Source organism: Equus caballus, chromosome 1 (genome assembly GCF_041296265.1).
Source record: "Equus caballus isolate H_3958 breed thoroughbred chromosome 1, TB-T2T, whole genome shotgun sequence".
Lineage (NCBI taxonomy): Eukaryota > Metazoa > Chordata > Mammalia > Perissodactyla > Equidae > Equus > Equus caballus.
In genome coordinates, this window is record NC_091684.1 from 190,820,065 (window position 1) to 190,847,253 (window position 27,189).

Sequence of the window (27,189 nt, forward strand, 5' to 3'; positions counted from 1 at the left end):
AAAAATAATACAGTTTGCAATGCAAGAAATGTAACACAAATATGATGCTCTCATCTAAAATATGATGCATATTCAAAGTTCTCTTCTCTCTTGAAATGTAATGCATATTCAAAGCTGATCGGTTATAGGAGATAGGCTGTAATTGTCTAATGATATCCTTCATAGCTAGTTTTTAATCTAATCTAGGATTCAAACAGAGATCATGCTTACATTTAGTTGTCAGGATCACTTTCTATGCTTTTAAAAACATTGATAGCATTGACCATTTTGAAGAGTTTAAGCTAGTGTTTTGCAGAATGTTTCTGAGCTTTGATTTGTCTGATCATTTTCTTGTGAATCTAATCATTAACATTTGTCATAGAGTATTTCATGAGGACACCTGTGGTATTAGTTTCTACTGTTATTGGTGATGTCCCATGCCCTTACGTAGTTATGTGGTGTCTGACTGAGTTCTCCTTTGGTGAGCTGCCTTTTCTCCTGTGTCATTAATAAGTAAGCAGGGAGATGATGTTTTAGGAATGTGTGAAAATCCTGTTCTCCAACAACTTCTCATCCTATTGATGAACTTTGCCTGAAATAAGTATTGAAAGGTTGTGGCAAAGTGGTTATTTTCTGTTGTGATTGTGCCTACACTGCCCCTTCCCTACACACTACCTCTCTCCCTGTCTCTGTCTGTCTGTCTGTCTCTGTCTCAATTCTTCCCTCCCTCCCTTCCTCTTTCTGCCCTCCTTCCTTTCTCTTCTTCTCTCTTTCTTTCTTTCGTTTGTTTCCTTCTTTCCTTTCCTTCTGTGATGATCACTGTGGACTTGTGGATTCAACGTGTTATTTCTGTTGTGATCCTAGATTCCTTTTCCGTAAGTTCCGTTGGGCAAAGACCATGTGGTAGCATCTACTGCCTGCCAGATGCATTGCTGCCTCTGGGCTAATAGCCCTACTTTGCAGAGCTGATTTGAAGAGAGCACACAGAATGATGCCCTACATATGGTACAAAGCATGTACTTCCTTTTGACACAGCTCCAGCAATTTTCCAGCATCTCCTTACTTACTGGCACAACAAGGCCCATTTTGTCCTGCCTCATCCCAGTCTTGGTACAAGCTATATCTCCAGGAATTCTAGTTCTTAATAGGAACTGTGTTTAGAACCCAAGGTCTAGGCACTAGGTTTAGTGGTGTCTTTTAAAAAAAAACAGCTTTATGGTGACCAGTAGAAAATAAGCAAGGACTGGATGTTACCACGGTCCTGCTGTTAAAGTAACAAAGGTATTTTTAGGTCACTGGAATATACTTAGAGAGCAGTGCAGTTCTGTGGCTAGGAGCACCCACTCTGCAACTTGATTGCATGGGTTTTCTTCGAGCTCTGACACTCTCTACCTTTGAGACTTATAGTGAGCTATTTTGTCTCTGTATGCCTCTGCCTCTTCATCTCTAAAAGGGATGTAGGATAGAACCTACCTCATTGGATTGTTAATTCATTCTTTTGTCTAACATATTTTTGTTGAACACTTACTCTTACAAACCGTGTACAAGACAGACAAAATCTGTCCCTGGAACTTTCATTGTCATGGGGAGACAGACTTCCCTCTCCTCCAAAAAAAACCCCAGACAAACAAATGAAATACACATGCAGATGTTGATAGGTTCTAGGGAAAAATGAAAGTGGCTCAGGGTAGGTAGCTGTGGGGAGGTATCTGTTGCTATTTTATATAGGCTGGTGGGAGAAGTCCTCACTGATAATATTGAACAGAGAACTGAAGCAAGTAAAGAACTAAATCATGCTAATATCTAGAAGGAGAGTTCTCCAGACAAGAAACAGCAAGTACATAATTCATAGGAATATCTAGAATGATCCAGGATGATCGGCCAGCAGTGGGAGTCACGGTTGAGTGGCAGGGATAAGGCCAGATCATGAGGCATTTTAGAACTTTGTAAAGACTTGTATTATGAGTATGATATGAGAACCCATTAGAATGTTTTGAGAATAGTAGTGGCACCATCTGATTTATGGTTTAAAGAGATTATTCTGGCTATTGGGTGAGGCAACAGGTGGAAGAGGGCCCAATTTGGAAACCAGAGCAGTTTGGAGGCCATTGCAGTGACCCTGCAGATAGAGTAGGGAGGTGGAGGGAGGTGGTCAGATGCTAGATGTATTTTGGAGCTGAAGGGCACAGGATTTCTGTAGGTGTGGAGCATGGGAGAATGAGAGAAATCAAGGACGACCCCACAGTTTTGACCACTGATTTTGGGTCTACGATAGGGACTACATAGTTAATTCATATAAAACATTTAGAACAGTGCTTTGCATGTGGTAAGCAATCAATCAATATTAGCTTTTTAAAAAATTTCTAATGCCTATCAGTTATTTTCCACTCCTTCTTTTGCACCTTACTGTTTGTTTTCATGTTTTTGACTTCTGGATTTTTACTTGGCTGTCAACCTCGTGCTGTTTCTCTAAAGGGCTAACCCTCTAGCTATATAAATTTTAGGAATGCAGTAATCTTAGTACCAATGCCTAGGACTGAAATAAGCATATAGTTCACTTGCTGTGTAGCTATGGGCAAATTACTAATCTCTTGATTTCATCTCCTCTGAAATGAGGATAATGATATTTACCTCCCAAGGCTATCATGAAAATTAAAGAATATCCAGATCCAGAAATGAAAGTCACTACAAAGTAGGAGTTATGGCAGTTTTATTGTTGCCTACACTCTGAGAAGGCTCTTTATGCTAATCCTAGCCACTTAAAGCCATGAAAGGAAGGAATTTGAACACATTAGTCATTCACACTGAGTTTTATTCTTGTTTGGTAATATTCGAATGTTTTTATTGGTGAGATTTGTTTTTTATATTTCACAGTTTGGGATTTATTGAGACCTCAGCAGCTCTGCTGAACCACTTTTAAAAAGATTTAATGAACCCAAATCTTTCACTCAGGATGAATATTGGGCCCAGGAAGGGAGTATGGCAGGGGGCAGTTTAGAACATATGTCTAAGTCGTTCAATTTAAGAGGGCTCTGTACCTTAGCGCATGTTAGATACTTCCAGGATTCAGCTGTCAAACACAACTGTTAGGATTTTAATGCTCAGCATATATAACATCTAATAATTACTGGAACTTAGAAAAGCATTTCTTTGTGGGGGCAAGTTGTAAAGCCTTGGCCACTTATACAAAAATTGAAGAAAGAACACCGAGGGACTGAGAGTGTGGCTTTTTATCATCTTATTCCAATTGCTGGATTCTTACTGAGACTGAAGTTAGGGAAAAAGCCCTATATGTTTTTCCTAATTCCAGTAGGAATACACAGTACCACCATTGTTCATCATTTTATATTATTTTATTACTCCTGGATATTTCTCCATGTGGACTTATTTTGAATGAAAAATCCTTATTCTCACCCATTAAGTTATGCTTCTTAGGCAGATATTATTATTCCTAATTAATAGGAAAGGGAATTGAGGCCAAGAAAGACTAAGTCACAGGGCCATTTGCTTAATAAGTGAAAGAGACAGGAATACAACCTTATTTTCCAGTCTCTCATCTACATCTCCCACCTACATTTCAGACCTACATTTTTGCATTGTGAAATGTTGGTCATTTAGCTACCAGAATTGTCCTAATTAGTAGAAAAAATGGCCACATTTGAGATTTTGCATATCTTTATAAATGTCTTAGGAGAAGAAGTGAGGTTATGTTTTAATTTAATTTTAGGCACAGATACAAAGTAATGTCACGATGGTGTTTTCACTAAGAGTTTGAAGGATACCTGTTAATATGTTCAGCAAGCATTGCACTATGCACTTCATTTTTGCCTTAAATGATGTAAAACCAAGTGAAAGATTCCTAGAGTTGCCACTGGACTTAGTGCTGTGATCTGACCCATCTCAGAAGGACATCAGAAAGACAGCATTTCAGAATTAGGCTCTGTAAAAATAGTTATCGCATTTGGTGGGAAGCTCATAAGGTTATTTGAAAAATTCCTTTGTAACTAAGATACAAATGGCTTTCAAAATCCTTTGATATTTATGGGCACTTTCAAAATATGCAAGAAGCATCTAAAGCCATTTAAAATATTTAAGTACTTATAACTTGTTAGGCAATAGTGTGATCACATGATGAAACCAAATTTACATATGTACCCATAGTCCTTTTTGCTATAAAGGCTTGAAATAGGTATGAAATAACTTGATAAGCCTCCTTCTCGATTCCTTCTCTCTGTCAAAGGCACTGTGTGGAATTATGGATGAACCTTAAATACATATATCATCAGGAATAGTCTTGCTTTATCTTACGTAGAACATAGGAATAAAAATTGCTTTGGTAATGTGAAAGAATCTGTTAAATACCAGATTTGAAAAAAAAAAAAACCAAAAACCTCTGACCTATATCTATAAATTCATGTATAGTCTAATTGTTTTCAAAGCTTTAAATATTCAACAATTTAAAACTACTTTACCATTAATTAAAGGACCAAAAAAAGTTTTTCTTAAATCCTATAGCTAAAAAAATCCTTTGTAGGGGTCATGTGCTGAAAGTATGAGTCGTGTCACAGGGATCTATAAATCATGTTGGACCTGATGCAGACGATAGCTGTGTTTTTTATTTGACAAGATACTGGAAATACATTTGTCAGAGAAGTTTGACCTTGAGAAATACCAGACTATTTCCCAATGAACAGAGACAGAAATTTTTATTCATAGGATTATAAAGGGGGAAAGTTAAACTATAATTTTACTTGATGCATTTCTGATAAGTGCATGATTGGCACTTATACCATTTTCCTTTAACTAGGACTTAATTAATGCATGCAGCTTTGTGCAGGGAAAGTGATGAATGATAGCTCCTTGATGCTCTAGTCATTCACTTCTTACACTCTTGAAAGTAACCTCTATGAACTTGTAATGTATTATTCAAATTATCTTTCTTTCAATCTGTAGCATGGAATTCATTTCTAATAGTTGAAAATTTTCTCATATGTAAATATGAATAACTTATAATGGACTTCATAAAAGTTTTACATATGTAGCCAATAACCTGTATTTATCCTATTAAAAGATTCAATTATGTCTATGACTTTGAAAGCATTTTCAGGATAGTTTTCCCAATACCTTAATACCTTGTAAAATTTTTCTCATTGCTTATTTTTCCCTTTGAAAAAGGGGTAAGGGAAATTTATTTACTGTTAGTTTAGTATCACCTATGCCTTTGGACATGATATACCAATGGTTATTAAATTTTGATACATGTAACTTTTGTTTCTTAACCAATTAGATGGTTTCTAATCACAAATTTTAGGATCTAAGCCAGTTTAGTTCAGCCAAACTGCGATTCCGCTTGATTAACTCATCATCCTATTCCTTAATTGTTCTCTTTCCCTGCCTCTCTGTGTATTATAGTCTTTTCTTATTTCCTTAGCTTCTAAAGCTTCCTTCATCATTTTTGTGGTCATCTCTTATATGTTCAGTGCTTCTATTTCTACCCAGAACTGTACTGGATCAAAATGTTTGAACATTTGCAAGGCTGTGGTTATATGCTGGATTACGATGGTATCCTGGCCTACAGCCTTGAATCTCCTACTCCTGAAGTCAGAAAACGTGCTGTTTTAAAGGTCCACAAGACTGTGCAAGTATTTTCTGAACATGTTCAGAAGACTGGCTTGCCTAAGACCTTAGAGTAGTTATTTATCCTTTTATTCTAGACATTGGAGAAATTTGTTTGTTATTCATGTATGTCTGAATTAACTACTTAGCTTGTGTATGCCAGTGGTACTCAAATGGTAGCTGAATAAGTCACCTGGAGGGCTTGTAAAGAGATTTAGTGTTGGTCAAACATTCTGATTCAGCAGGTAGTGGATGTTACCTGGGAAACTACAATATTAAGCAGAACCCTAAGTGATTCTGATGCATGTGGTCCAAGGATTATAGTTTTTAAGAAAATTTTGGTAATATTTCTCTTTCTATGAACTACTTAGGGTGAGAAATCAAAGAAGCTAGGATACTTTGGCCAAGTCTGAACACCCGTTCCTGCTCTTCTTTACCTAAGTGTAACAATAAGAAGAGCCCTAGCTGCAAGCTTGTTCATTCCACTTATATCTCTTGCATCTTTGTATGATTTGAAATTATTGTTACGCATTCTTTGCTATCAGGTGCAAGAGATAGACACCGATTTCAGATGGCTTAGAAGAAACTTTACTTGCAAGTATGTCACTAGTTCTTCCAACTTATTAAAACTGAAAAATATTTGAGAGATAGAAGAAATATTGTAAATAACGTACTCTAATCCCCTGTTTCTAAATGAAACTAAAATCTAGTCTTCTTAGAGGATTTGTTCATGAAATATAAGCTAGCTATTGGTATTGTCACTAGTACAAGACAGGTCTCTTCAATCTCAGTAAGAACTCTTCCCACTCAAGCAATATTTTTCAAATTTTATTGTTCATGAGAATCACCTAAAGTGTCTATCAAAATGAATATACCTGGCCTCAACCTTAGAAATACTCCTGTATAGTAAGCAAGGAGTACAGGAAACCTTTTTTTTAACAGTCATCCAGGGTGATTTGAATATAAGTGGTCCAAGGACCACATTTTGTGAAATAGTGTACAATATCTTGCTAGAAGAGTTGAAGAGTTAAATAATAAATAATGATAGCCAGCTTTAATTAATTAAAATAGTCATTCAGCCAGGCTTTGTGACAGGCCTTGGACTAATAGCTATAGCCCTTTCCCTTCAAAGCCCGCTGGTTAGAGGTGGTGACTTAAGCAGATCAACCACTTCCCACGTGTTAGATGATAACAGAGCATTGGGAAAGGAGCGCTCAGTAGTGGACAGTGTCAGTAAGACCATCAGGAGAAGCATCCCTGAGAAAGTGCCCTGGTGGGCTAGTGGGACATAGGGGACAGCAGTACAGCAATAGGGCTTTCATGCAATGAGAGTAGCTCGGTGCGGGGGGCGGGGGGGAGTTGTTAAACAACAAAAAACTGCACTGGGGGAAAGCATGATACAATGTGCATCATAAACATTCAGGAAATACTCATCACTGTTTGCATTATCTATCTTAAAAGTGGGCTAAGACTGTAAGAAATGGTGAAGGGAAGAGAATCCCATGAAGGACATGGAGAAGGGAAGGCCACTGAAGCTTTAGACCAAACAGCAAGTAAATACTTAGGGTAGATGATGTTGTCTGTAGCTCACTTTTGTGAATTCAGCGATGAATGATTTGTGTGACAGCCAGCTTCTTCAAGGACCTGGACCTTGAGCATTTGGGAAGATAAAATTTCAAGGAGACATCATCAGGAGTATCAAATATTGCAGAAAGGTCAAATGTGAATAAGAACTGAGGAGTCTCCACCAGATCTGGTCGATTCATGACATTATTCCCAACCACCTCCATCACACTCATTTAGGAGTGCTGATAAATATTCAGACTCTTGCCTTCCAATTTGGGACTATTAAATTAGAATCTCTTGGGTATGTGGTTTAAGGATCTAGATTTTAAAAAGGAACAACAAAAGACTATTTTGCACTCTGGAATTTGAAAACTGGTGAACTAGAGAGATTATTTCAGTCTGTGGTAGGGGCACAACCAACTGCAAAGCTTTGACTAGTACAGACAGGAGAGGAGGTGGAGATAAAGTAAGTGTAGACAAGACTTGTTATGAGAACAGGACAGAAAATAAGGGGATAATTAGGAAGATAATTGGGTCAAGGGAGGACTTTTGTTTTTATAATTTGTTTGAATTAACAGGAAATACATGGGAAAGCTTAAGTATGTTTTATTCTGATTGGAAAGCTGGATCATTTGCTTGCTTACCAAATAACTTTTATTTGAGTTCTGAGGCTGTAGGTTTGTGTTAATTTAATACAATGATCTGATCTATCCAACAGTTAAACATTTAGGAATCTCCAATATTTGAAGCACATCCGTCAAAAAACCCTAAGAAAAAAATGACTTGTAAACTGCTTATTTAAGAGTAAAACTTACCTCATTAAAATCGAGCATATTATTGACACAATATCAAGTGAATACTTTCTATGAACTATGAACTTTTGCAAACAAGTATTTTTATTAAAGATCAGTGATATCTTCAAGTAAGATGTGAAGAAAAATGATCTCAAAGTGGTTAAGTGAAGTGTTGAATGTCACAGAGATGAGATGTAAGACAAGCAGAACTGCATTTTAAACTATGTCGTGTCATTCATTTTAATAAAAAGATTTTAGGTTCTTACTTAAAGGTAGTTTAATACATGGTTCTTAAGCTTTTATCACATGCTATATATTTCTAATACCTGTATAATTTTTATGACAGATAATATTAAACTTTTTAACTATCTTCTATACTAAATATCCAGTAATGACTATTATGGCAACCACAGGCACATTGGGAGAAGTGATTTTAACAATGAGATGTCTTGGCTCCTCAAATCATTATACTATGAGTATTATGGGATAATGGATTTATAGGAATTAGACCTTACATAATTGTGAAAGGAGTTGGGGGAGTAAAATTCTGGAAGGAGAACTGGAGAAGTCACTAAGTGGTAAATCCGAGAAGCCAACCCCTATCCAGCCTACGTGTGACCAAAAATGGCAAATTCACGCGCAGCTCTCTGTGTAGCTCCCGTAGCTGTGGGCTCATAGCCGAACAGCTGTTGTTGATCTGAAGCTGCAGTTGGTTATAAGGTCCATCAGTTAGGGAAAAGAGCTGTACATGGCGCAGAGGACTGTAAACCACCATAGGGAGCTCTGCCTCTGTTTGTCGCTGTATCTGTCTGCAAAAAGACTGTCAGGGAGCTGTGGCAGTTGTCTCTCTTCTGCTTTCTAAATCTTGCGGAATTTCAACTTTTGGCTAACGCTAACCTGGACAACACAAGGAAAGGAATACTTGGAAGCATGGTTCTCAGCTTAACCAAGTTGCAGAGCAAAATCAATCAATAACTTATATTGCCACCTAGCTTCTTTACTTTGCGTTTAGGAGATAGAGTGGTTCCACCTGTGGTAGGGAGTTGTACCTTGGTAAGAGCATAAGGAATGCCATGTAAGTCGGAATGGTAGATTGCTACTCCTAACTCCCATTATAAATAGATAGTATATATTGACTACTTATGATCTGCAAGAACTGTGGAAATTGTTTACACACGGGTTAATCTAATTTCATCTTATAAACATGAGAAGTAATATCATTGTCTTCCAACAGTTGAGAGAGTTGAGGTTAATGGATGTTGAATAACTTGGCCAAGTTATAAGATCTTTCGATTTGAAAAAAAATTACTAACTAGTTTGTTAAGCTAAACTGTGTAGTCAAACTTCTGTGCTCTTGAAAGAAAAACCAGACTTCATTATCGATCTGAATAATGGTGAGGAGAGTGCTCAGAGCCCTGGTGGGGGTTTACACTTCTTCCTGGGTGGAGAGGACTCATTTGCATTCCTTGATGTGATTGGGTCAGAGGTTGATAGGTCAACCAGAGGAAAGAGGTCACCATGGAAAGAGGACCAGGAGATATAGTGCAGGGCCTCACAGGACTCCAAGACCTGAAAGGAGGGAGATTGTTTGCATTGCTGTTAATCGAGGAAAAACAAATCTTCTAATTTCTGTATCTGTTAAGAACCCTTTGTGTAAGGATAGAGAGGGAAGAGTACCAGCAAGATCTAGTTATCAAAAGAAAAAAGAAAAGAATAGGAAGGATGACCTTGAATGGATCCTAATTTTGTGTTTTGAGAATATCACTCATATGTAAAGCAAATGCTTATAAGAATCATCCTTTTCTTCATTTTGTAGCATAACCTAACAGCTCATCTTAGTTGTGCATTGATGGTCTAGTAAGAATATGGTAGAGAATTTGTTCTTATGTGCTGTGTAAGCTGGTCTCTATGCACACAAAGTGGTATGTGGATGGACTTGGAGTTAGCGAACGTGGGAAGGGTTGCTAATTTCAGGGGAAAAAGGTAAATAATACTTGTCCAGTTTAGTTTATAGAGGGATTATATTTAAATATGAAGATGAGCTAATATAAAAATCAAATAAATTATTCTTTGTAAATGAAAAATATTTCATGTGGGAGGGATATAACTTGATTGGCATATTAAGCACCGAAAGTAGGTTTAGTTTGGATTGGAATCATTAACGTGCACAGTAGGAGTCACGATAAAATGTTTTCCGTTTTTTCCTCTCTCTCCCTTTTTCCCGATTTCCCCTTTTTCCTGAGCGTTGTAAACACCATGAAAGCATCCTCCTTCATCTCACCTTCCATCGTTCCCAGAATCATCACTAGGAGGTTAAGCTGTCCTTACCAGTGTTTGTAGATCCTCTGCAGGTGAGACATGGGGGAGGTACAATTACAGCGAGATTCTCTCTCACACGCAGTGGCTAAACTTTATGTGAGTGATATTAGACCTTTAGCTTAATTTTAAAATGATATCAAAAAGAGCTAATAAATAAACTATATTTAAAAATGCAAACTTTATGCTATTTCTCTAACTGTAAAAGGTAACAGCATGCTAGAACACTGCTTGAAGCAATTTTCAGTTCTTCCTGCCATCATTTTGTGTCTTTTTTCCTAGTGGCAATTTTTCTTGGTGGTGTTTACTACTAAGATTAATAAGTTTGAATCCCACTTGTTTGAGAGCTAATTAAATAAGTTCTTTATTTATTTGGGGTGTTTTAGCACTCAAACATTCTGGAATTTCCTCTTTAATCCAATAACAACAACAACAAAAAAAACCCTTAGGGATAATTATGCAATATGCATTCAATCACAAAATAATTGTTTTTCTACAGTGAAATAGTTTTTAAAATTCTTTCTGATTGAATCTTTTCTCCTAACATGTTGGTATGGATCGAATTGAGATATAGTCCGCACAGATCAATACCTGAGAAGACAGGCTGTGTGTGACGACAGTAATTCTGTCTGCAGGGTGACCATCAGATGTCTGGGCACCAATGCTTATATTTCAGCTGGGTGCTCAGCGTACGATAATTTGTCAGTAAACCATTTTGCTTTCTTTGGCTTACAAATAATGCTTATTTTCTTCAAATTATACATTTTGCTTACTATATCAATAGTTATATTTATTGTATATAATTATATAATATTATATCCTGACTAGACAGCTTGAAAATGCACGTTCTTAAATTTGACTTCCTTTTCTGACTTTTTAAAGAGAATGTATGGTCTCAGAATCCTCCTGCTCTCTGGTTTCCAATAGTCTTTTATGCGGGAAGGTGCTCGTGGCCAGGTGTAAGACAATGATATGCTACTGCAGTTTCTGGAATGTTCTCTTATAGGGGAATCTTTGCATACAAAAGCTAAAAGAAAACAAAGGGAAGAAGAGCAGTGGGTTGCGTTAGGACTTTGTACGAGGGGCTACCAGAGGAGGGGTAAGAGGGACCATTCAGAGACCCCTGTAATTGGTGGGACTTGGACGTTTCTCATCTGGCCTCCATCCAGTGCAGGAAACCCACCTGGGCATTTTCTCCCAGCGCTTACGGATTCTTTGGGTTGAGAGTGTTGACTAGGAGGCAGCGAGATATGGTTTACAGGGGTCGGCAATGGTGAACATCAGAATTACAAGCAAGGCGTCACACAGGAAGATGCATTTGGGATTTTCAGCCCAAGGGCAACTAAACTTTACTATTACATTATCCTGCTTACTTTCTTGCTTCTCTTAACTCTGAAAGTTTTAGTATAAACATACAGTTTCTATTTTTAGAAACTAGTAATAAGATGAAGCTGAATCGGCTCCTTGGCGAGGGGAACGGTGGTGCTTTACAAAATGCCCGCTCCGGTCTTAATGTCTAGAACTGATACCTACTATTCACTTAAATTACAAAATACATTTCTGACTTTGAAAGTTTTGTTCATTTCTAGTTAGGAATGTCAATTCAATTATAATACCATGGTAAATTTATTGTTTGACATCTGTTTTACATTCAGTTGTGACTGAATATTTCATAAAATTGAAGTTACTAGCTTCAAGGTATATTTTGTGTCAGTATGAAATATGTTTGGTCATATATTAGTTCAAAGATATTTTATTTTTTTATTTTATTTATTATTTTTATTATTTATTCACTTTATTTTATATTATTTTTTAATTTTATTTTTTAATTTTATTTATTATTTATGATTATTTATTTATTTATTTATTTTATTTTAACTGGGAGATTTCTTCAGAGACCGAGTCCCACTCCCAATTTAATTAGCATTCTGTTTAATTTGTGCAAAAAAAAAATCCATATTACCAACGTTAATCGAAAAGAGCTAAGAAGTCAGAGAAGTCACATTTTCCAAGCATTTTAAAACTATTTTATCCTGATGTCTCTAGGTGCCTTTGAAAGAAAATTGATCAATGATGTATTTAATTTGTGCTTCCTCTTTTCTCATTTTGTTGACACACTGAATAGTAATCATGGTTACAAGACATTAGAATTTGGAAGAGATTCACATTTTTAAAAATCTCAAAAAATCCCAGCTGTAGTGGATAATATAAGTTTTATCCCCGTTTTTCAGACATGAAAACTGATGTTTAGAGTGTTTAAAGTGTCTTTTGCTGGGCCACACTAAACAGCAAAGGTAGTATTAGTTTTAGCTTCCTTAACGAATATTTCAAATTATTATCACTACTTCTGCTAAACGGCAAAATGAGTCAGGCTAGAGGCTCCTTTTAACTAGAGAGCATGCATGTCTGAGAGGGAAAAATGCAAGCTAGGAGAATTAATTTTCAATTGATTGAAAAGTTGTTTTTATATGTGGATTCCATTATTTCATTCAATTTTGTGGCTTAGGAATTGTCCTCCTAAGGGAAACAAAAGGCCAGGAAAAAATTCTTGCTCCCGTTAAATCCTTTCGGTGGTGGGAGGGTCTTAGGAAGGGCTTGTCAGCCATTGCTCGTGGATCGAGGTGAACAGAACACGATGGCCTGCCTGCTGGCTGAGAGAAGGATGATGATGGCTTCAAGGTGCTGTGTAGGCGGTCACACGCTCACTCCTTGCTTTGTTTTTTCTGACTCTACATTTTTAAATTTCTTATGTGTCTACATCCTACACACATCAGGATTGAGTCAATTCTTGCTAAAATTTGAGGTAAAACAATAGTAAAATTGTAACAATAGTAAACAAAATCACCCTGTATTCAGTAAGGGGGATTTCGGGGAAAGTTGTTACACTCTCGCAGCGCTGTCTCCTATGGTAGACATAGCTGCATGTGTGATTCAGCACCAGAAATGGGCTAGGGTGATAGGGGAACTGAATTTTCAATTTTGTTTAGCTTTAATTAGTTTAAATTTAAACGTAAATAGTCCCATGTGGCTAGTGCCTACCGCTCTGGACAGGGATGTGTGTAGCTGTGGAGCTCAGAAGTGACTGCTGGATGTCCACATCCCCGCCCCTCTCATCAGTCTGTGTGGTACTGGTTCTTTCTTTGGGCTTGTCAACCCCTGGCTTATTTATGAATTTGAGCATTCCTTTTTCTCCAGTGTGGGCCCAGGTGGAATAGCTAGATTTCTATCTATAAAATTCTTTGGTCAGCCAACATCTCCTACTCACCCTCTAAGTTTGGACTGGTGGCCTCTTTCTCTGAGTCTTCCTTTAATTAGGACTGGATCCTGTCTTCTAGTTTTGACTTATACTGACAGCTACTGAGCATGACTTCTGACAGTTATAGCCATTTATAGCTGGTGACTTGTGATTCTTGAACATACAGGGTACTTTCGATAATGTGCAGTGGACATCTTGGCTGTGTTCATTAGGGCTCTATAGCTATTTCTACAGTCTATTCTAGATCCCTTCATGCCAGACCTGGTATTGAAGCTGTCATTTTTCATTTTGTTACAGCGTTGCTGGATCATTACCGGCTGTAGAACCTTGGGCATGTTATTAAATCCCTTTTGCTCCAGCTTCCTGTCTTATAAAATGGGGATAATAATAATATCCAGCTCATTTGGTTACTTGAGGAATAAATGAGTTCATATAAGGGAAATGCTTCCAACAGTGCTCACTTGGCGTATAATGATTGATTATAAATAGCCGTTCTTAACAGCATTTCAGTAGTTTGCATCAGATGACTCAATTAAAACTATTTATTTTCATTTTAGGTCTTCATTTTAATTATATGTCAGATATCACAAAATGCATTTTTTAATGTTTTTGTTGTAATTTAGATTGAAAATTTTGTAGGGGAGACTTAAGAAAGAGACTATATTACATATTCAACTTCAAGAACTTGAAATTGGCATTCAGTACTCAATTTTTCATCCAAAGTTTCTTACTCTGTGACCTTGGGTGATTAAATGTGTGTGTGTTTTCTTTTCCTGTCTTTCTCTCATGTTGTAGCCCCCCTGTTGTCCCACAATACTATCGAGTTTAATAAAAAATCCTAGGTCGACAGGAACTTCTTTGAAGGTAGTTTAAAAAGCATCTATTATTAATTACACATGTCTTTTTGGGTTTTGCCACTACCCCAAAAAGCTTTAGAATTTTCCACACAGAATACTCTCCTCAAGTTCAAGACAGCTTTACAAATCGCTTATAAGAGAATAATTTTTTTCATGTAATTACACTTACACATTAGAATTAATGTCTTTCAGGTTTGAAGTAAATATTTTATAGTTGGTATCTTTACCAGGTACCCAGCAGAATTTACATAGGAATTCGATTTCCTGAAGAATAACCCAGCCGAGGGCACCATATACTTCACTGAATACCACTGACTTTATCTGTTGTGTTTAGCTCCGGCTTTTATTCTTCTAAACATTTCATTTATTTATGAATATAAATATATACATATATATGCATACATTTATTGGTACTTCCTTAGTTTTTTCAAGCAATTATGCCCTATATACATAAGAGAAGAAAAAAAAAGTGGAAACTCAGGATGAATAATCTTGGCAGCTATGTAATAAAAATACGTAATTTTGTTCACAGAGCCAAATGACTGATTTGTGAACAGCGTGGTGAGAAATGGGTAGCAAACTAGCAAAAAAAAAAAAAGTGCTCCATATCTAAACCATTTACCAAGATGAATAGATAAAAACATTTATATGTAAATATGAAATCTTAATAATATAAGAAGAAAACCAGAGAAAATTTATAATCTTAAAATGGAGCAGTGCTTCATAACCATAATCCCTAATCTGGAACCCGCAGAAGGAAGAATAATTAGATTAGAAAAATCAGGTACGTTAGAATAAAATCTGTACAGCAAACAATACTGAAATCAAATGCAAAGGCAGGGGAAACTATTTGCAACTCATATCACAGAAATTTCATAATACTGCTAAAAGTTTCTAGAAGTCAAGAAGAAGACAAAAATTAAACTCATACAAAAGGGAAGACATCTAATGAAATATGATAAAATGGCTCTTATACATAGGAAATAATGTCTTAATCCTAAGCCTAATGTCCATCAGAATCCTAATAGAAATTCAAATTAAAGCAACACAGATAGAATTTTTTTGGATTGATGAACATCCGTAAGCTTGTTAAACCCACACGACTAGGATGGTTATTAGGAGCCAAATGACACTCTCATTTGTTGTCTGTGAGAAGGTAAGCAGTACAGCTCCATGTTGGATGATTTTGAAAGGTCTATAAATATTAAAACTATATGCACGCTTTAACCCAGCCATTTCTTCTCCCAGGGATTTATTACAAGTCCTGTGGTCACATATGCATGAAATAAAGTTTGTACAGAAATCTTCACTGTAGCCTTAGTGTAATAGTGGAAACAATGTAAATTTCCATAGTGTTTGACAGTTAAATGAACTAAGGGGTGTCCATACAATGGAAAGCTCTCCAACTCTAATAATTATAAAAAGAATAAGAAAGCTCTGTAAACAGAGAGGTGAAAGATAGCCAAGCTATGCTGTTAAGTTAAAAAGTCAGGTTGCTGTACAGTATGTAAAGTACAATATCATAGGGTAAAAATGCAGCCCGATAAAAATATACATTTATATATGCATATATATATATATATATATATATATATATATATATATATAAAGAACTGCTGGAAGAAACATATTATCGGAGGTGTCATATAGGACCTGGGTGTATGAGTATAGGAATTAGGACAATTTTAATTGTATAATTTTGTTTGTGTTTTTGATAAGTGAATGGCATAAATGTATTAACCATTCAGAAAAATAAATTGAACTTATAAAAGGTTAATTAGGGGAAGTATCCCTTTGAGAAGTTCAAAGTAAAAATTTTTATCTATAGCATGTTTCAAGCCATCTGTAACAATATTAATTTTATTTATTACTTTGGCACAGTGGGCCTTTGGGCCTCTGAAGTTTATTGTTTTGAGTTTCATCTTTGGTGACACAGATCTTCCTCAACTTACAATGGGATTACATCCTGGTAACCCATCATAAATTGAAAATATTGTTAAGTCAAAAATGCATTTAATATACTTAACCTACTGAACATCACAGCTTAGCCTAGCCTGCCTTAAACGTGCTCAGAACACTTACATTAGCGTACAGTTGGGCAAAATCATCGAACATAAAGCTTATTTTATAATAACGTGTTGAATACCTTATGTAATTGACTGAATACTGTACTGAAAGTGAACAACAGAATGGCTGTCTGGGTACAGAATGGTTCTAAGTGTGTTGGTTGTTCACCCTTGTGATAGTGTGGCTGACTGGGAGCTGTGCTTGCTACCTCTGCCCAGCATGACGAGAGAGGATTGTACCACATATTGCTAGCTAGGAAAGCATCAAAGTTCAAAATTTGAAGTGTGCTTTCTACTGAATGCATATTGCTTTTGTACCATTGTAAAGCTGAAAAATCATAAGTCGAACTGTTCTAAGTTGGGGACAGTTTATTTTTGATTGAGTTATAAAATCTTAATTCCTTACTGGAGAGGCCCAAAATTTGTCCATCATTTTTATTTTAGCAGATAGTAAAATAAGACCCAGGAAGATACTTTGGCATAATGTCAGAAAGCAAGATAGTGAGAGAATCAGACTAAATTTTCTATTATCGAACTTTCAGCCAGTATTCCTTTAATGATGATGAATTCTATTACATTGTGCTATCATTTCTTATATGTTCTATTTTAGTTTTTAAAGGTTGTATTTTATTATTTTGTAAAAACTTTGAACTGCTTCTTCTGCAAGGACAAAAATGTTAGCAAAATGGACCATGAGGATTTCAAAGTAAAAAATATTAATATCTATTTTTCTTTTAATTTATTATTAGTTCTGTAGGTCTAATAATAAAGGTCACCCTTTGCTACAAAGGGAATTCATTTTCTAATATGAGAATACACTGAAAACAGGATGTTTATAATATTCGACAAAGTCATGAAAAGAGATTACTATTATCAAGAAATTTTATAATTTAAAAAGAAATCAAGTTCTTAATAAGATAATTGTCTAAGATGAAAATATGTGCTTTCTTTTCTAAAGCCTAAAAATTATCTTAATGGGCAACTAATAATCATTTTAGCCTAAAAATGCAGAGCAACCAACTAGCATTTTCCTCTTCAAAATATTTCTCTTTTTTCCTGCTCCTAGCAATTCGCTTGTTGGCTGCCCTTGCAACTTAGATACCAGCGTCTTTAGCTTGTCACCCCTGTTTGTGCATCCCGGTCTCTCTTCAAGCAACTAATCCTTGTTTCTTTCACTCCAGTACCTCTTTCAACAATTCACCTCTCTTCAAACAAGACTGTTAAGTAAATCTTTCTAAAACATCGCTTTGTGGTATGACTTCCAAGCCCAGGAAACTCTAATATCTCACCATATGTGCAGAAGAGATCAAATACTTCAGAGCCAAATCTTGATTCTAAACCTATTTGTTCAGCATCTGGCCATGGGCTAGGTCTAGCCAGACTTATTTCCTCTCTTCTTAATAGTACTCTTTCTGGAAGCCAGAAGTTTAATTCATGTTCAAATTCCAGCTGTACATGCTGACCTAAGACAAGTACTTATTTTCTGGATGCCACCATCTCCTTATTTGTAGAATTGAGATTGTAAGTGACTACCTTACTAGATATTGTTAGGAGTAAATGAGGTTAACACAGGTAAAATGCTTTAGAAATGTGTTTGGCATATAGTAGGCACTCTACAAATACTAGTTATTTTTATTCACTTCTTCCTGTGTTTGATTTGCCCCTTAAGTTCACCTCTGTCTCGTGTGTAAGATTCTATTCCTATTCCTTTCTGTTTTTTCAAATCCTACCCTTCCTTCTGATCAGTTTAAGGGCATTCTTTCTGACAGAAACAGCTCTGTGCGCTTCATCCAGACACCTAATTGCACTGGACTGAAAATTTCACTTAGCTTTTAATCAAATACTTCTAAAAGAGTACAGATCATGTTTTAATTATTTGATCCCATCTAATGCCTGTGTGTTTCTCTCACAAATAGATAATTAGACTCAATATAGCAACACATTTCTTACATGTTATGTATCCGTCTTATGGATCCAAGTTGAAAATCAAGTTATAACCTTCAGTCTCTTCATCGTTCTGGCAACTCAAATATCTTTCTGTTTTTAGATGATGCTCATTAGATGTTCCTTGAATACAAGAATCCTTTCACTGGGATTTGTGAATGAGCTTCAGGAGTGCCACAAACCCTCTGAAATTGTAGAATTTGGGGTATGTGAATATACGTATTTTCTCCCACAAAATGTTAGGGACCATTTTTGATGATTTATTGTTTCTATTCACGCCTGTTTAATATGTAGGGACAAAACCAATAATATTCAATTTGATCAATAAAAGATATTCCATCGTGCTTTATATATATATATATGTAAAATATATGAGATATATAAGATATATATATATCTTGTGCTTTTCTTCTACTTCATGCTTTCAATGCAAGATCTATATTTTATGAGTTAAATATATGAAATTATTATGATTTTATTATTTATTGAATCTTAGCATATTAAGACCTAAAGGAATAATCCTTTTATTTTTTCACATTTGACCAAATGAAATTAGTGCTTTTCAAAAATGAATGGTGGTTGATTAACTTGCAGGATGATGAAGTAAAAAGCTTGGCAGAACTCCCTTGCAAAACAAGTTAAGTGAAAATTATAAAACATTATCACTTAAAGTCTGTGGAAATTACCCTATGGGCATACAGCAAACAGAGAAACATCCACTCAAGAATCTCTACTATATCTCCAACAGAACAGGGAGACACTGTGGCATTTGAGCCATGACTAGCTCCATTACCGCCCCCTCTGCCCCCACCACCCAGCTCCATGTTATGGAAGCTTTCCGATGGGCATGAGCAGCCAAGAAGCTGAAGGCTCCCTTTCTCGCACATGTCAGTCTGGGATATGGTTTCACCCTGAGAGGTCTCTTATGATCAGTGGTTGCAAGGTATTTTTTTTTCCAGTCTTTTTACTTTTAACTTGTCGGTGTCTTTACCTTATTATATATTCTAACAATCTCTCCTTCAATTACAGTGTTATTGGCATTCTGTGTGCCTCATCTCTTCTTTATTCCTCCTTGTTTATTTTCTGTACAAACTGAATGTTTTTAAATATCATCTCAATTCCTTTATATCTGCAGGTACACATCTACTATGTTTTAGTGATTACTCTAGAATTTGCAACGTTCATCTTTAATGTCTGTCTGTAATATTCATCATCATATCTATCCAGTACTCTTTCCTCCTCTTTGTACAATTATTGGTATGTATTTTACATCAGCATGTTCTATAAACTCCAGAATACATTGTTATTATTTTTGCTTTCAAAAGTCAATAATCTTTTAAGGAACTTTCTACTTCCAATCAGAAGCAGAAATCTTCTTATTAATATTGACTATCTTATAATTACTGTGAGACGTGTTAAAATATGCCACTGTGATTATGGATTTGTCTATTTCTCCTTTGAGTTCTGTCAGTTTTTGCTTAAATATTTAGAGGCTCTGTTGTTAAAAGCAGAGATTTTGGTAATTTTAATATTTCCCTTGTGTATTGACTCATTGTTACTAAATTTTTTATCTTTATTTGAACTAAAGGATTTTGTTTTAAAATATACTTTGATATAAATACAGCTTCACCAGCTCTTTTTGTGGGGAAGTTATCTTTTTCCATCTCTTTATTTTCAACTTTTCTATGTCCTCCTTCTTAAGGTATGACTATTACAAACAGAATATACTTTTTTAAAAAAATTCTCTCAATCTTTGTGTTTAAAATGAAATATTGACCTGTTTACATTTTATGTGATTAATAATATATTTATAAGATTTTCTTTTATATCATAGAAAAGGTGAACTATTAAAATATTTTCTGAAGCTAAAAACCATCATGGGAATTTTATTGTGGGGGAATTAGGCTATGTCATTGCTTAAGGAAGGGAATGAGCCAGAGAAATCAGGTAGAAAATTATTACAATTGAGAAATATTTGAGATATTGGTTTCTGGGAAAATTGTAGAGGCTAGGGGAAAAATTAAAAGAATCTCGTGCATGAAGGGGATAGTTGTGAATAGTTCTTTTCTTTTTTTCTCCAGTTTTATTGAAATATAATTGACATACAGCACTGTGTAAGTTTAAGGTGTATAGCATATTGACTTGACTTACATATATTGTGAAATGATTACCACAGTGAGTTTAGTTAACATCTGTCATCCCATATAGATACAAAAAGAAGTTTTTTTCCCTTGTGATGAGAATTCCTAGGACCTACTCTCTAAACAACTTTAAAATAGATCATACAGCAGAAACTGTAGTCATCATGTTGTACATTACATCCCCAGAACTTTGTCTTCTTATAACTAGAAGTTTGTACCTGCTGACCACCTTCACTCATTTCTCCCAACCCACTGCCCCTGGCAACCGTCACTCTACTCTCTGTTTCTGTGAGTTCCATAGTTTTAGATTCCACATATGAGTGAGATCATACAGTATTTGTCTTTTTCTGTCTGACTTATTTCACTTAGCCTAATGCCCTCAAGGTCCGCCCATGCTGTCACAAATGACAAAATTTTCTTCTCAGATTTGGCTTCTCAGAACCTCAAGCCTCAACCCAGGTCTACTGCTTCAGAAACTGCATTTTAACAAACTCCCCTCTTTAGCTATGTGATGCCTGGCCAAACAGCTAATTGAAGCAGAACCCAGTAGAGCAGTGGCAATGTCAGGGAGAATGGACCTGCCCATGAATAGATGTAAGACTTATTCTGAAGATTCTGTTCTGATTTGGTAGATGGATGCTGAGTGAGCAGATAAGGGAGAATTTAAATGAAATCTTTGTAACTGTTATTAACATGACTCCATCTGTAAACACAAGTGAGTGAAGCCTAGAAAAATTGAAGTTTTGTGCATTTTACAAATGAAGATACCACGGCTCAGAGAAATTAAATGACCTACTCAAGGTGATTCATGCAGAGTCTGTGTTCTTTCGACTCTACTGCCAATATATTTTTTTTTTTGAGGAAAATTAGCCCTGAGCTAACTGCTGCCAGTCCTCCTCTTTTTGCTGAGGAAGACTGGCCCTGAGCTAACATCCATGCCCATCTTCCTTTACCCTGGGATCCTAACCAGTGAACCCCGGGCCACCAAAGCGGAACATGCACATTTAACCGCTCTGCCACTCGGCCAGCCCCTACTGCCAATATTTTAAATGAAAAGTGACCTGGCCAGCAAGAACCATGCCCTCATTACCTTCTTTCGCATAATCAGGAGCCAGGAGAGACAATTGGCCTTTTCATAATAAGCACTTGAGCAAGATGACTGTTGATGTTTAGGAAATGCCAAGTTTCTGATAAAGCAAAAAATGTGGTGAAGGAAGGTGATAAAAAGGACTCAATTGATTTGAAATGTCCCTCAAAGAGACTGAGTGGATTCAAATGAGATTGTCATAGAAAGAGTTCCAGGTGTAGCTCACAAGAATGATAGCAGACAATCAGAGAGATTAGAGGCACCTAGTAGTGAAGGTGGCAGAGTGGCGAAGTGACTTACAAGGATGAAGAGAGAGTTGGGAGGGGGGAGGGCTGGCAGAATGATGAAACAGTAACTCAGGCACCTCATACAGTCCACACTTCTGAATTAAATCAATATGGAAAACTGGCACAGTGCATGTGTACTTACTAGAATTCTGGTTATAAGTAGACAACTTCTATTCAAGAGCTCAATGTGTTTTGTGCATGATCACATTAATATTCTCAGTATTCGTTGGAGACAAGTGGAAATACAATACTATTTAAATGTATACATTTTCTATCTCTCAGATGAAAGGGAGAAAGCACTTGGTGAAACAGTCCCCTTCTCCCAAGCTAAAATACTTCAAAGTGTATTTTTGTAGACTCTAAATAAGCCGGTTATCTTTACAAACCTTGGTACTCCTGTACCATTGTCAGATTCCAGCGTCTGACTGAATTATTGGAAGATCCTTTTAGATCTCCTGGTAAGACTTAAAGTGGGAAAAAATAATAATCCAGATTTAAAAATTAGGAATGTTTTAAGACTGCAGTGTAGCCATCAAAGGCTGATGATGATGTCTATCTTTTCTACAAATGGAATATAATTGTTTAATTAATTAGCAATTTAAAATTAATTATTTTAATTATGTCAATTAATTTTTTCCAATCTTGTTAATGTTGATAATGAGTGGTGATATTTGATAATGAGTTCTGATTTATACACCATGTGCTTATATTATGATGAAAAATTTAATATAGTTAATGGTTACCTCAAAAATTACTCCCTCTTGGAAGAAAACTTTTCTATAAACTACCATTGGACTTTTCCTTTTTGTTTTTTCCCTGAACAATCAAATTATTCTCCATGCCCATGAAATGAAAACATTTTGTCTGCTTGTAAAAAATTGTGTTAATTGTTACAGTCTATTTGGCCAGTTTTCTCAGTTTTCTCTTTGGGTACATTTTTTCCATTAAACAGAATGGCCTTCAGAGCAATGACAGTGACAGTGTTCTTTCCCAGCTAAAGTGTTTTCTTTTATCAAAGGGTTGCAACACACAGCAGTTTTTGCTCCTCATCGTCTTTCCTTTGGGAGAATGACTATTTATAAATACTTGTCTAGAATACTGTGCACATTTCCCAGAGTAAATGCCCCAGATTTGATGATCATTTCATGGTGAAAGCCTTTGGAAATCAGCACACTTTCTTTTCCACAGATGATACTGCCAGGTGGTACACTAGACTCAGAATGTTTGGTCAGCATTATCATGACCTTTTCCCCCCTTTACCACACCTCTCCGGAGGACTTCGACCTTCTGGTTTCTTCAGTAAAATGGGAGTTACGTATCCTCTGCCTTGCAGTAAACACTGTAAACAATATCTAAGTCCCTCTTTGACTTTTCAGAATACTCAACTCTTACCTGAGTTAAAGCACTGTGTCAATGTGGAGTGTCCTTCACACTGAAGTGCTTTCTCCTCTGCTCAAATTGGAGTCTTCTCTCTGAAGCAGGAAGAAAGAAAGACGCCTTGGGGCCTGCCCAGTGGCGCAGTGGTTAAGCTCCCATGTTCCAGTTCTCAGTGGCCCGGGGTTCGCCGGTTCGAATCCTGGGTGTGGACATGGCACCGCTTGGCACGCCATGCTATGGTAGGCGTCCCACATATAAAGTAGAGGAAGATGGGCAGGGATGTTAGCTCAGGGCCAGGCTTCCTCAGCAAAAACAGAGGAGGACTGGCAGTAGTTACCTCAGGGCTAATCTTCCTCAAAAAAAAAAAAAAAAATGAAAAAGAAAGAAAGAAGGACGCCTGAATCGAGACTTTAACTCCCTTTTGTTTACACCTGAGTTACTTAAATATGGATGATTGATACTGTCCCATTCTCTGAGGCCAGAAAGGAATGCACATCTTTTTAACATTTTAATATATGAGAACTATTGCATTTTCAAATTTGGCTCTCCTGAGGACAAACTTTCATTTTTCTTCCCCTTTTTGTATTTGCCTATGTTTCTAGTTAGCCGAAGTGTTGATGATGGCGTTACTTCATTCTCCAGGGATAAGGGATCGGATATCTTTTTGATCTTTCCTTATATATGGGAAGTGCAAGATTTCCAAATTTGACTCTCCTAGGAAGCAGCCTTAATATTTAAGTCCTTTTACCCCCTGGAACTAGATGGAGCCCATAATTATGAATTTCTTGGAATTCAGAACAATTTACATTATTTTAAAGATCTTCATTGTTTCCAGGTAAAATGAAGTGACGTCTCCCTATCAATCTGATATATGTTTACTGTATTAAGAGTTATTTACTCAGCCGTCTACGTAGTAGTCATTAAAGTCTGGCATTGGTGATTCACATGGATGCTGGAAAACGGGACATCAGACATGTTCAGCTCCAAGCTCTGTAAGACACAACTGGGCCTTGTTGCACAGGGTTCTGAGGTGCAGTCATCTCATTGAGAAGAGGTATTTTTAGAAGGCATTTCGGCATCCAGTTGGCCTACGAGGTCATGTGTTTCTGGTTGAGATTGCGATCACTATCTCTTGGTCTTCAGAACTAGATTTATATCACCTGAAGTGGAAGAAGCTTTCTTTTCACCTTAATACTATGGTTGAAAAGCTGCCTCTTCATGGAAAGTCACTTCTTTTATCCTCCACCTTTCCAATTAAGGCATATATAAGTTCTAGCTCCCCTTGTCATGTTAGGAGATTCTTCCTGGAAGCCAGCCTCCAAATGTTTTGGATAGCCATGTTGAGATCCTGTTTAAGTAAATCTGACGTAATTTTTGTACTCCTTAAACTAGGTTTTAAAAATATTTACTTGTTCATGATTAGAAACAATCTCCAATCTACTGGATGTCATGGTACATTAAACCATTAAGGCTCTGATTTTTGATGTCATGGGGCAAGTGTTATTTTAAAGTCCAATTGTGCATCAGTCAGGGTTGTCCAGAGAAACAGAAGCAATAGGATATATATATAGAGAGAGAGATATAAAAGAAGATTTGTTATAGGAATTGATTCAACATGGTTATGGAAGCTGAGAAGTCCCACAAGCTCCTGACTGTGAGCTGGAGAACCAGGAAAGCTTCTGGTGTAATTCAGTCTGTGTCCAGAAGCCTGAGACTTGGGGGCCTGGTGGTGGAAGTCTTGATCTGAGTCTGAAAGTCCAAGAGCCAGGAGCACCGATGCCCGAGAGCAGGAGAAGATGGATGTATCAGCTCAAGCAGAGTGGTGGAATTTGTCCTTCCTCCACCTTTTTGTTCTATTCCAGCTGTCAGTGGATTGGATGATGTTCACCCACATTGGGGAGAGCCATCCTCTTTACTCAGTTCACCAACTCAAATGCTAATATTGTGAGGAAACAATCTCACAGACACAACCAACAATAATGTTTTACCAACTATCTGGGCATCCCTCAGCCCAGTCAAGTCGACAAATAAAATTAACCATCACAAGTCCACCCCTTGTCAGCTTGACAACTATACATAGCACCTTAAATCATACTTAATCTCCAAATAAAAATAATACCAAGGTCATAATTCCACCTAACATGATACAACTTATCTTGCATACATCTGAAAACACACTAATCCCTTCCCCACAAGAGGAGATAAAGTCCTTGGATGATGTTTACTCTTCTCCTCATATCCTGTAACTTAAATACTATGATGTAAAATTAACAATCCTTGAATACAATACAGAGTCAATACATCTTATGTTACATGATAAAAGAATAAGAGAAGAAATAACAAAACAAAGATGTTTGCTTAATGTATTTAGATATAGACACACAAACTTACTCATAACTCAATAAAGAGAAAATAATCATGGTAGTTATAGTCCTTGTTTCTGTAACTAGTCACATGGTCACAGCTGGGTTTTATAATGACCTTCTTCTACTACCCATTCTGTACTCCCTTTGCCTTCAGTAAGCACCTCAGCTGGTTGTGGTTCTTTGCCCTGATGGAAGACCCAAACCTTCTTTCTTGAAGGATCTGGGCCATCAGCAGTCCTGCCTAGATTGGGTTGTTGTAGTTTTCCATTGACCTTAATCACAGGAGGTGGTAATACTAAGAGACATCTTAAAGGATCTCCTGTATTTCAGACATACTCTTCCTTACGTCCGTTGTGGAGTAACAGTCCAATTTCACCTTGGTAATCAGGATCAATCACCCCAACCAACACTAACTCCATTCTTTACCTGTTGGTTCAGAGGCATGAGGAGCCCAGAGTATCTGGGTGGCTGTCTTAACTCCCTGTTCAATGAAATCATTGTCATGTCTCCTTGTAGAAGCATTCCTCTCTCTGGAACTAAGACATCTAGGCCAGCAGAGAACAAAGTCATGGGAATAAGAATCAAAAATTTTGCTATGGGTCACTAGGGGTAATAGTGAGGGATGCCACTCCCATTCTGCCCCCCACCCCCACATTCCTGGACCCATGAATCCTGGCTATTAGAGAAACCACACTATATGTTGGGCACTGAGTCAGAGCATATACAGCCTCCTTGAGAACCTTGCCCCAGGCCTGCGAGATATTGCCACCTAGCTGGTGCTTTCTGTCATGGGGCCAGTCTTATTTTAAGGTTGAATTGTTTCCTAAAATCCCTGCTGTACAAGTATGACTCAAGGAAGTCACTTAACTTTTTTCTTTTTTTTTTTTTCTCTGCTTTATCTCCCCAAACCCCTACTGCACACAGTTGTATATCTTAGTTGGAGGTCCTTCTAGTTGTGGGATATGGGACACCGCCTCAACGTGGCCTGACGAGCGGTGCCATGTCCGCGCCAGGATCCGAACCCTGGGCCCCCTCAGCGGAGCGCGCGAACTTAACCACTCGGCCACGGAGCCGGCCCCGTTAACTTTTTATCTTTTTAGTGAGACACTTCTGGAGGAATTTTTCTTTTAATGGGACTTGATACTTATGGTAACAATGTGAAGCACAGCATCAGGATAGAGGAGTTCTCAAAAATCTGTGTCTGATTTGCTTATCATTCCAATCTAGCCAGCTCCATTATTTACACCAGAATTTTCTACCTGCAGAATATGACCTTCTATATTCTAGATTCAAGAAGAACACGTCTCCACCAGAAGTGGATGAAGGACAACAAAATTTAAAAAAGAAGTCTGTGGACCAACAGTGGCCAAGGTAGACCTTTCCAAATGGCTATTGGATTGTGTTTCTTTGAATTTAAGTAAAGAGTCTTCTCTTATTCTCTGTATGTGGAGGCTGTCTTTTGATGTCAGCAGCCATAGCTGTAGTTTGGAGAGTTATTACAACCTCCATAGCAGCCACATGATTTCCTTTCCCCCTC

At 36.8% G+C, this 27,189-nt stretch overlaps 1 protein-coding gene across 9 annotated transcripts in view; it reads left to right on the forward strand.

The window, feature by feature from the left end:
• Positions 1-27,189, forward strand: part of LRFN5 (leucine rich repeat and fibronectin type III domain containing 5) — a 248,990-nt gene that overhangs the window by 50,786 nt on the left and 171,015 nt on the right. The window contains exon 2 of one of the 9 annotated variants that reach the window (XM_070274669.1): positions 26,940-27,023. The exons of the other annotated variants lie outside the window; for them this stretch is intronic. The gene's annotated coding sequence lies outside the window, so the exon portion shown is untranslated. The remainder of the gene's footprint in view (positions 1-26,939; positions 27,024-27,189) is intronic. 9 annotated transcript variants of the gene reach the window in all.